Consider the following 11,151-nt stretch of genomic DNA (forward strand, 5'->3'; position numbering starts at 1 on the left):
ATACCGGTTCAAAGACCCTTGTGGCCAAAGCTTTTCGTCATGGATTTTATTGGCTGACGGCTCATGCTGATGCAGAGGACTTGGTCAGTAAATGTGATGGTTGTCAGAAATTTTCACGGCGAGCTCACGTGCCGGCTCAAGAATTGAGGATGATTCCAATTACTTGGCCGTTTGCAGTCTGGGGGCTTGATATGGTTGGGCCTTTTAAAAGGTCCAAGGATAAAAAGACCCACCTTTTGGTGGTTGTTGACAAATTCACAAAATGGGTCGAAGCAGAGCCGGTCAGTAAGTGTGATGCGGCAACGGCGGTTAAATTCATTAAAAAGGTGATTTTTCGCTTTGGCTTTCCCCACAGCATCATAACTGATAATGGCACTAATCTGTCCAAGCGTGCTATGAAAGAGTTTTGTCAACGTGAGCATATTTGACTTGACGTGTCATCAGTAGCTCTCCCCCAATCCAATGGTCAAGCTGAAAGAGCCAATCAAGAAATTTGGAGAGGCATCAAGCCTCGGCTTATGGTTCCTTTCCAACGGACGCCGGGTTGTTGGGTGGAGGAGTTACCTTCAGTGCTATGGAGTATCAATACTACCCCCAACAGATCTATGGGTTACACACCTTTCTTCATGGTTTACGAAGCATAAGCGGTTCTCCCTAGTGACATCCGTCATGACTCACCCCGTATGGCGGCTTACGTTGAAGCTGATAATGAACAAGCACATCAGGATGCACTTGATTTGTTAGATGAGAAGCATGACCTTGCATGATTTACCAACAAGATCTGCACCATTACCATAGTCGCCGGGTTAAGTCCAGAACCTTTCAAGAAGGTGATTTGGTGCTCTGGCTCATCTTGGATCAAACTGATCTGCACAAGTTATCCCCACCTTGGGAAGGACCCTTTGTGGTCAGCAAGAACTTGAACAATGGGTCATACTACCTTACTGATATTCGAGAGCACAAGGACTCACGCAAGTCGGAGGAGGAGACCCGCCGGCCGTGTAATATTGCTCATCTTCGGCCTTACTACACTTGAGCCACTGGCTCTTATGATGTACATATTTTGATAATGTGTATATTATGATGATTATAATAAAGCCGACATCCCTAATAAAGCAGGGCCTCTGTCGTTTTCATCTTCAATAATGAGTCTTGTTCATCATAATTTCAAGATCACTAGCGGGCTTACTATTCGTATTCGAATCATAGCCGTTAACCCCTTTTGATCCGGCTTCCTGACCGTATTCGAATCATAGCCGTTAAATATTTTGATCACTTGGGGGCTTGAACATATTCGAATCATAGCCATTAACCCTTTTGATCCGGCTTCCTGATTGTATTCGAATCATAGTCGTTAAACACTTTGATCACTTGGGGGCTTGATCGTATTCGAATCATAGCCATTAACCCTTTTGGTACGGCTTCCTGGTTGTATTCGAATCATAGCCATTAAACATCACAAACCGCTTGGGGGCTTGGTCATATTCGAATCATAGCCATTAACCCTTTTGGTCTGTCTTCCTGATCGTATTCGAATCATAGCCATTAACAATTATGGTCACTGGGGGCTTCCTGATCGTATTTGAATCATAGCTATCGCTACCCCTTTGATCGGCGCAATGCCAAAAACCATTTGGGGGATTCCTGATCGTATTCGAATCATAGCTATTAACCCTTTTGGCCTGGCTTCCTGCTCGTATTCGAAGCATAGGCTCGTTTTTTTATCATTTGGCTTGATTTTTTGAAGATTTTTCTGGTTCTTCTTGATACTATCTTGCCTTTTTGGTTTAAAGTGATTTCGGTCATGTAGCCTTCAATCTCACAGCTCATATTTGAAGCATAACCATGGTCTCTGTTAACCCGGCTTAATGTGGGGCGATAAGTCGCCCATACATGATGATATCAAATACTTGGAAGTTTTGGCTTCTAAAAGTTTTGGGTTATCACCATTACTGCACAGGTATCATAAACCGGTAGTATGATTCAATATCACAGGTATGATATTCTTATTATAATTATGTCTAAATTTTGGTTAAACCAACCCTGTTTATAACTGTTTTAAACATCAATGGTTATATGTGAGGTATTATGACCCGCTCTGCGGTAAACCGCCAAGGACTCTTGTGATCTACTTGTGTGCAGGATAATGCAAAATTTTCATCTGCACCAATCAACATCATGATAAATCTAAAAGGATAATTATCAAGTGGTGGCTTAACAGCGTTGAGCACAACATCAACGTGCACAATGGCACGGCAGAGCAAAGTTATTGCTACCCTATTACATGACTCAAAGAGTGAAAATGATTAACTGTTTTTCAGAAGATCACAAATATGAACCGCCCAGCGGATCAATCTTCTTGACTTTGATGACCTGACACTTCTGGATCACCCATCTCTGCTTCTTCGTCCTATTCTACTCCTGGAAGGTCTGTGATGACCATTCAATGCCATTCAAAGCATGGAATTCAGCTTCATCATCAATAAGCTCGGACGGGTCAACTTCAGGAGCAAAAGTGTGCTTACGGATTGGGGGTATTAGATCCTTCACTTTGTAAGACGGCGTCGGCATCTTCTAATTTTCCAAGTCATAAGCTGGCTGATATTTGGTAAGGTATGTTTCATTGGCAATTAGACTAGCCAGGGGAAGTACGTTCTTCCCGCAGGCGGCAAAGTCTTTTTTGTCAAAAGGGATTCCGTCTTCCTTAAAGCTTGGATACCCGATAGATATATCAGCCGGGTCTAGATCCGGTAACCATGCTTTGGCCCGACTTAAAGCCGTCACAGCTCCGGCTCTTGCAGATGATTTCTTCATCTCACTAAACCTCTCAAGCAGAATGGAAAGCTTCCTCAACACGTCAACCAAGAGAGTGGGGGCTTGGTTAGATGGAGAAATTGTGGCCAACGCGCGCTGAGCCCCAGTATAAAGCTGCTCCACTAGTGTGTAAACCGCCTTCAGCTTCACAAGCATATCTTGGTTGAGATTGGTGCTCCTGGGGCCTGCATAATAGTCATGGATGGATTAAAGGTGGCTTATATCAATCAAGGAAGAAATTTAAGTGGATATTAGTGAGGCGACTTACCAAAGATAGCCGAAACCATCTGAGACACATGGCGTTTTAAGCCGGTAAGTTCAGTGGTCCCTTCCTGGAGAGCCTCCTCTGCCTTCTCAGCCTGCTGTGTCAAGGCCATCTTTTCTTCAGCCCAGGTGCTTCTTTGAACTTCAAAGCTGGTCTTTAGTTTTTCCGTTTCAGTCACGCTGAATTCAAACTTTGAGTTCGCCTTCTGGGTCTCAGATTCTTGCAGCTCTAGATGAGCCTTCAAATCAGACAGCTCTGATTGAAGTTGAGTAGTGGTGGCCAGTACATACACCGGATCAAAATCATGATTCAGATATAGCTTACAAATATGAAAGTTCCAAGCCTTTTGCAAGCAACAACACTTGGCACTTGGGGGCTAATGTCTGCCGAAAAAATTACTCATGCAACAACTTATGTAAATAAGTCCCAAGCAATTTGCGAGCAAGAGTACTTGACACTTTTGGGGGCTAATGCATATTACTTGTCTCGATACTATGTTATGATGACCCGGTTCTGCTGCAAACGGCTGCAGTTGGCTTATGAGAACTACACAAGTGAGCTCTGTTTGCTACATAAGGGTATAAAGGACCGGCTTATTCATGCTGATTAAACCGGACCTTGGGGGCTATGAATTCAGTGTTACTCATTACAGATCTACTTTAAACCGGATTTTGGCAGGAATCTGACAAAGGGTATTATTTATGCTCATGGTTAATCTAAGTCTACAGCATATTCATCATAAACAGTAGACTTGGGGCCTAATAGGATGTGCATAACTCAATAAAGGAGAAGCTCATACCCCAAACTTTTGGTGCATTTGCTTCACCATGTCAACTTCAAGTTCACGGCTGTTGTGTACTTGGCTGAGAAAGCCAGAATATATTTCACCAATGCTCAGTTGAGAGTAATTGGCGACATCTAATCTTACTTTGCGCTGGTAAAGGTGTTCTTCCTTGGCGGAATGCTTGGCGATGGCCGTGGGTCTTCCCGACTCTCTAAAGCCGGTGTTGGTAATCACTACATCATCATTATGTGTGTCAGCCGTCTGAACGGGGCTTGATGCTTCAGGGTTCAAAGGGTCATCACTGGCTTGATTAACGGGAGGCTCAGAAGTCACTGGTGGAATGTCAAGAACCGGCACCGACGATTGAGGAACGGAGGTCTAAGGTGTTGGGGTTTGTTGCTCCGGCTTATTGACTTTCGGGTCTTCAGCCGGCTCAGTCACCTTTGCCTTCTTGCTAGGCTTGGCTTTTCCACTTCATGAGTCATGAGAGGTCAGTATAAGTATAAAGAATCATAATGAGCAAATGATAAGTAATTGTTATTACCCGGGAGCAGTCTTGAAAGCCGGCAGGTGAGATTGAGATGAGTCTCCGGAAGAGGAACGAGACATTTCCTGATAATTTGAGTCAGAAGAATTAAGTGGTTGGCGGATGAGACCCGCCAGAGGATAAAAAGAGTTTAAATCGGGGGTGACCTCATTTCGACGCTTCCTCAGAGTGTTCGGTAAGCCGGAGGACAATTCTTCATCCCTGCTAGTCCGAGTCTGTCATCGGTTCTCGTGTTGTTGTTGCTTCAAAAGAAAGTGAGGATCCAGATGAGCTAAGGGGTGTGAAAAGCTTACTTTCTGGGTTACTCTTCGAATTTTCTGTCTTGGCAAGGGCTCGGAGTCGGAGGAAATTATACTTGCCTCTTCTTCGATTGCTTGACTGGCCCGGGTGTCATCCTGATGATAATCAATGTCAATAAGATGGTTGAATAAGGAGCCAAGAGAGTCAATGGCTACCTCCGACTCAGAGCTGTCGTCCAGTTCAAGCATCTCGGAAGCACTGGGTTTCTTTCCCCTCTTCTTGGCGGTTCTCTTGGCGGCTTTCTTGGCTTTCCTCGCCCTTTTGGCAGCTTCATGATCATATTCTTTCTTCCAAAAGTCATCATCAGCCTGTGAAAGTCATCAAAGTTGAGTTAAACAAAGTATTTAAGAATGAAGTTAAAGTAAGTAACTTAAAGACTTACTTCCGGCGCCGGGTTAGATGCGCATAAAGGGCTTAGGCCCACTTTGCTGCAGTCCACCGGGCTTTCATGCAGAAGGGACTTCGTCATTTCGTTGATGGTGTCGTCAGTTAAATCCTTAGAGCTGTGGCGCAGTGGATCCTTTTTGCCACCAGTGTAAGTGCACATTAAGCCGGAGCGGCGACTCAACGGAATGACCCACCATGAAACCCAGCATCGAACCAAGTCAATGCCAGTTAAGCCATTTCCCAAGAGAGCTTTACCTTGGCACTCGTAGGGCTGAGTTTCTTGCGTTCAGCGGCTATCAGATTGTTAGTGAGATGATGTTTTGAGTACAGACGTAGGGCGCGAAAGCCGGGCAGCTAGTTCTTGTCAGCCGGAGAAGTATCCTTGCAATAGAACCATGTTTGATTCCAATCCTTGGGATGACTCGGCAGGCGGGCATAAGGGAAGATAGCATCTATCCTTCGCTGAATTGAGATCCCACCAAGTTCCAGGCTGGGTTCTTTTGAGTACTCGTTCTGGCAGTTTAAATAAAAGTACTCTCTAAATAGCTCCACACTGGGCTCCTCTTGAAGGTACACCTCACAGAAAACTTGGAAATTGCATATATTTGACACGGAATTGGGTCCGATGTCTTGAGGATGAAGGTTAAAAAAGTGCAGAACATCCTGGAAGAATTTAGAGTCGGGCGGTGAGAAAACCCGGTTCATGTGATCAGTAAAGACAATGACTTCATCGTCCTTTGGCTGAGGTTTCTCCTCTTCCGGCTTAGGGGCGCGGTAATGCATGACAGACTTCTTTGGCAAATAGCCGGTTGTCACAAAGTCTTGGAGTGTTTTTGCAGTGACAATGGAGGGAATCCAGTTACAGAAGGTGGTTGTCTTTGGGGCCACTGTGAAGAAAGAAGCCTAGAAAGAAAAATAACAAGTTTGTCGGTTCAATTTAAGCCGGAGGAACAGCACTGCAGCATATAGAATGGCAGCTTAAAAAGGGGACTAATGGTATATGACTAGCTACAGCGGGTTATGTAAGCCGCCATGAACAGATTGATATCCATCAAAGAGTGAAGCTTGCTAAGGTGTTGAAGCTAACTACAACTGGTAATGTAGACCAGGTTGATCTATCAGGAAGACATTTTCGCTAAGTACTGGACAAACAGGTTTCATAGATTATAGTTCTAATTTTGGATCAGTGGCAGTTCAGAAAAAGGAAAATAAATCAAAAACCTAAAGTATTGCAGTAGCAGAGGAACTAGTGCAAGGGTGAAATCTATGCATCTGCGAAGCAGTCTTTCAGATAACAAAAGGAAGGGAAACAGGTTCCGCGCGTCCTAATAGAGATACTCGGATCGAAAACAAGGACTATCCAGAAGAACTACAGCGAACTGTAAGAACTCGAAGAACTCAGAAACCCTAATGTAGATCTGGAGTGTACGAGGATGAGCACTTATAGATGCAGATCAGACTGCGGTGGAGCGCCGGTGTTTCTCTGATTGTGATCAGGTTGATGCAGCGGCCGAGGACAAGGAGGACGATGAACTTCACGGCGGCGGCGGAGCTCAAGTGGCAGGAGAGTCGCGAAGAGGAGGAAGACGAAGGAAAGGGGGGAGAATGAGAAGAAGGTTGCTCGACCCTATTTATAAGGAAAGGGTAACAAGTGGGTGCAAAAAACAAGGCGGCCAAAAGATGGTTATCCAGCTACTCGGGTGCCTCGACTCTCGGAATGGCTATTAAAGTATATCGGATATTGTGGAAATTAATGACAGGTGACATCATGGTGGGTTACCGCAATTCCAGGAGATGACGTCATGGCGGGTTATGAATTCTTGCACAAATAAAGAAGGGATGATTTTTCTAAGTGTTGAAGATTGGCATGAACCAGTTCAAATCAACCTGGGGCCTAATGTTGGGGATATAACTATTAGGTATGACCCGCCCAGGAGGGACCAGGTTATACCCATGGTGATTCATGATATAAAGCCCACGAGGATATTAAAGATGGCGGTTCACAGGTAAGGGCCCAAGGGAGACTTAAGGCCCGTAGGAATAAACCGCCACATAGGTAAGACTTGTATTGTAAGGCATGTATAGATAGTCATCGAGCCAGACACGTTATCTATGAGGCGGCCGGGACTCCGTGAGCCACTGGGCGTCAACCTGTGCATATAAAGGGACGACCCGACGGCGGTTCAAGGCAAGAAAACAATAGATCGAAAGCTAGGTCAAGCGGATTCGCTCCCTGTTAATCGAGACATAAGCAATACCACCTCAAACTAGATTAGGCCTTTACCTTCACCGGAAGGGGTCAAACCAGTATAAACTCATGTGTCCTTTGTCCCATTTAACCCCTTTCAGCTAACCTAGTTGCGATGGCCCCACGACCAAGTCCTTTTGCTAGGACATCTGCCGTGACTATTCCACAACACCAACCTTTCGTTCGTGCAGGAGCACCCAACCGAAAACTTTGATCTTCATGGTGCATTTGTACCGCCAAAGGAGCATGAATGTTGGGTAGGATTGGACATTTCTGAAATAGAATTTGTAATAATCAGCTGCCTTGAAGTCCGTTTTCCCCAAACATAGTGCTAGATGTCAATGAATGTCGAGGAGGGGTTAAGGTGTGACGCAAGGGATTGTAGGTAAAAGTATAAAAATGGGATAGATGTGACAAATACATCTAACACCGGTTAGGTTGTTCCTAACATGACAAATACATGACTAATTCTGTACAAAAAATGTTAGTGTCCTCAGCAAGAAGCAGGAACCAACCTTTGTAGATACTATATTTGCAGACACATGATCTCCGTCTGCAAATTTGCTGATAGATGTGCTGATCCTCGCGAATTAGTACGAGTAAGTCTATCTTAATTAATATCTTTTACTCCACTCATATGGCACATTCTAATCTTAAAAATACTGCAGCTCATCTTAGAATCAAGGACCCTTGAACTGCTCCCGACTGGTGAATTGCTGATGGTTCAGAGATTTATCAGCGACTTCTTGCTGAATCACTACACCAATCCCACTGGTGATAATGAAGATTTCAGCATGCGTTCTCCTGAAACATTGAGTAAGAGTTAGCCGGTAAACATATACGCATGGATCCATTGTTTTCCATCTGACGAGATCTTCGTATACACTATGATTAATTATGTAATGCATATATGTGTGGACAAATCATTGGAATTTAGCTACCATATGTTGTTGCAAAATCTGATGAATGTTCTTCCCGTGGACACTATTTGTTCAATTGTATATTGTGGCGAATTTGCTTTTTGCGTGCCGATTCAAAATGGGATATTTTTGTTTATTTGTTCAATTGAATATTATGGTGAATTTGCTTTTTGCATGCCGATTCAAAATGGGATATTTTTGTTTAAACCTGGCAATTTCTCCGCACACAGTTCAACTAAATGAGTGTGTGTGATCCACATTGGAAACCATACGTCAATCATAGCGGAATCGTTGGTGATACACAGCAGACCGCAAATGATTTGCAGCACTACTACGTGTGAGTAGGGTCTCCGGAACCATTTGTGATATCACGTTATTGCACACGAGAGCTCGGAGTAAACCATGCCCAATGTAAAATACAATCCCAGTCGTAATTTTTTCAGGAAACATGTGGGATCCCAAACAAAAAGCATATGTCACTCTTGCCACAACCGTCCGTGATACACAACAAATCACAAACAGTCTGCAACACTTGTATGTGTGAGAAGGGGCTCCTGAACTGTTTGTGATAGAACATTATCGCACACGGTAATTGTTGGGAAATGTGTGCGATGGAGTCTTGCATGGCAGACGGGTTCCGCAGAAAACTCATGTATGATGGGGCACATATCGCACACAGTTCATATGTTGGCCCATGTGCCTTACATACTGTTTCCCAAACGGTTCATTACGACACACCGTTTGGTTTCACTACGTCATTAGAAACGTTTAATCACCGATCCCACACATGCGAAAGAATTTAGTGTGTGTTGCATCGCACACGATTACATTTTGCAAGGCATCTGGATCATGGCTCCATATCCCCAACGGTTTCTGGGTCGTGTGGGAAGGACCCCCTATCGCCCACACTCACTTGGCAATGGTTCCAAATGCCGTCGCGGAAAGGGTTTAAAAACCGTGTGTATAGCACCAACGCGTACCAGTGTATTTATCAAATCTCATACAATTTAATCTATCTCAATACCGAGGAGGGATTGACAACCCCTCTTACGCGTTGGGTTGCTATTTTTTTTATTTGTGTGCAAGTGTCATTTACAGAGTTTTGCTTGGTTCTCCTACTAGATTGATAACATTGGTTTCATAACTGAGGGAAATACTTATTGTTGTTGTGCTGCATCATCCTCTCCCCTTCGGGGAATTACCAACGCAGGTACAAGCAATCGACAGGCATGAGTCGGTCTACTTGTCTCGGACATGATGCCTATATACATGATCATTGCCTTGGATATCATCATAACTATGTGCTTTTCTATCAATTGCCCAAAAGTGTATTTGTTCACCCATCGTATGCTACGTTCAAGAGAGAAGCCTCTAGTGAAAACTATGGCTCCGGGTCTACTTTTATCATATTACAAAAACCAAAATTCTGTTGCTGCAATTTTTCTATCTTTTATTTTGTTTTGCAATTTATCTATCTACAGTATAAGATTTGATCCTTGCAAGTAATGGGTTCAAGGGGATTGACAACCCTCTTGCCCGGTTGGATGCAAGTATTTGCTTTTGTGTGTGTGGAGGTGATGTTCACGAGGCTTTGCATGATTCTCCTATTGGTTCGATAAACCTTGGTAATCATCAAGGTAAATACTTATATCTACTGTACTGCATCTCCCCTCCTCTTCGGGGGAAACCCCAATGCAGCTCACAAGTAGCAGATTTTCCCACGGAATTACCTTTCTTGTGGAGAAAGAAGAGCCCCAACATACCTTCACAGCTCCCACACGGGTCCCTCGCACAGGTGGGGCCAATGCCACCCCGGGAGGCCATGTGCAACCCTCGGGCACCGCCTTACGACATTCCATCATCCAAAAATCTGGTATTTTCCATACAAAAATTCAAAAAAAAAATCTGCTCGTTCCGGCTCTATGATTTTTTGACCTATTTTCCCAAAAATATAGAAACATAAACTAGACTTTGGCACTGGATTATAGGTTACTTCAAATAAATATTATACCAAAAACATAAATAAATGATGTAAATATAGTATGAACACTTTAAAAATTATAGATATGTTGGAGACAAATCAGTGACTGACATAGGGCGACATGCCTACTAGATGGAAAGAATGATAACAACCTTTGGACGTTGCAGTGTGGCTGGATGGTGTGTTTTGGCATGTTTACCTGGCCTTTGGACACCGCGGCCAGGCCGGTTGGTGTATGTGGTTGCACGTTCTCGCTGACTGCACTCCCCCAAGACTAATCATCTATTCGGTTTGCGTTGCTTCCTTCTGCTCATGTGGTTTTAGGTGAGGGTTCTCTGTTCCGATGCTTCAGATCATTTGACATGGGTGGTCGGTCGAACATTTTATTGATCCGGTCATTGGGTTGCCCTGGCCAGACAACGAAGCACACGACCAAGGATCGTTGTTGCTTGCCGTTGCTAATATATAGGGCAATTACAAATGAAATATGAATATAATCTCTTACATGCAATTCACCATAAACATCATTCAAATGGTTCACCTAATTTCTTGATTGTTCTTTTTCTGTCGTATTTACAAGATGAGGAAAGGCCGAAGCATAAAAATCTTAAGAGTCCATTCCCCTGCTAAAGCAAACGGCTTACATGTTGCCAAAAAAGCTGTGGCAATGATCATCTTCAAGGCAAATACAAATGTGGTATGAACATAATCATTTGTAGACGGTTGACGAAAACAACCATTTAAATAGTTTTCTTAACTTTTGGGTTGTAGTTTCTCTCTTCACCAATGGCGCAATTGTTCACTATAAAAAAACTTGACCAAGAGGGATTAGCACCTTGTTTTTTGAAACAAGGAGCACCCCACAATCAGTTTGTATTAATTACCATAACATAGTTTTACATCCG

Source organism: Triticum dicoccoides, chromosome 7B (genome assembly GCF_002162155.2).
Source record: "Triticum dicoccoides isolate Atlit2015 ecotype Zavitan chromosome 7B, WEW_v2.0, whole genome shotgun sequence".
NCBI classification, from domain to species: domain Eukaryota; kingdom Viridiplantae; phylum Streptophyta; class Magnoliopsida; order Poales; family Poaceae; genus Triticum; species Triticum dicoccoides.